The sequence below is a fragment of the Engraulis encrasicolus genome, chromosome 3 (assembly GCF_034702125.1).
Source record: "Engraulis encrasicolus isolate BLACKSEA-1 chromosome 3, IST_EnEncr_1.0, whole genome shotgun sequence".
NCBI lineage: Eukaryota > Metazoa > Chordata > Actinopteri > Clupeiformes > Engraulidae > Engraulis > Engraulis encrasicolus.
In genome coordinates this window covers 13,634,125-13,635,092 of record NC_085859.1, presented here as the reverse complement: position 1 = coordinate 13,635,092, position 968 = coordinate 13,634,125, and positions in this window count along the sequence as shown.

Below are 968 nucleotides of genomic sequence, written 5' to 3'. Positions count from 1 at the left end.
TCTCTGTCTGACCTGCACCACCCTCCTCCCCCCCAGGAGAGAGCGGTGGCACCGACGCCATCATTTAGGTCTGTGTTCCTCGGCCACCTTATGTGTTGTAAACAGCAGCTCATTACGCCTCTCTAGACAAGTGAGCTAGCGTTATGGCTCAATGCCTCTGGCCGACAGTCTTTTGCAATTCTGTGTGTGTATGTCTGAGTGTGTGTGTGTGTGTGTGTGTGTGTGTGTGTGTGTGTGTGTGTGTGTGTGTGTGTGTGTGTGTGAGAGAGAGAGAGAGAGAGAGAGAGAGAGAGAGAGAGAGAGAGAGAGAGAGAGAGAGAGAGAGAGAGAGAGAGAGAGAGAGAGAGATGGGGAGGATGTCCCTTGGGTGGTGTAACGGAGGGTCTGGAGTTGTCGTCGTCACAGACTGTCAAGGTGTGTGTGTGTGTGTGTGTGTGTGTGTGTGTGTGTGTGTGTGTGTGTGTGTGTGTGTGTGTGTGTGTGTGTGTGTGTGTGTGTGTGTGTGTGTGCGTGTGCGTATCCATTCGTACGTGCAAGCGTGTGTGTTGGCAAGCGAGCGCGCGAGTGGAGTTTCTGTTTGAGGCCTTTAAAACAATCGCTCTCCCTCATCCTCACTACATCCTGGGCAAATGGCTTTTACTGCTGACATTTCGTTAAGAGGGAAGACAGATGGAGGTGGCCAGTTTTCTCTAAATCACCCGCATGGCCCTGTACAGAGCAATTCATCCTGCTCAATTTTATACATCCAAAAAAGGAAGTAACAGCGTTTTGGGTTGTTTGAGCACTCTTTGTGTTTTATTTGACATCAATGAAAACATCTTTCTCTTTCTTTTTATGCCTCTAGTGATCATAGTTTTTTTGTTTTCTTCTTTTCTCTGTCTTCTCTGTGTCTGCATGTGGTCGTTGTCCCCTAGTGTTATTTTTCTGACGTGTGCGTCTTTCCTTCTTTGTGCATTGCTTTCCCACCA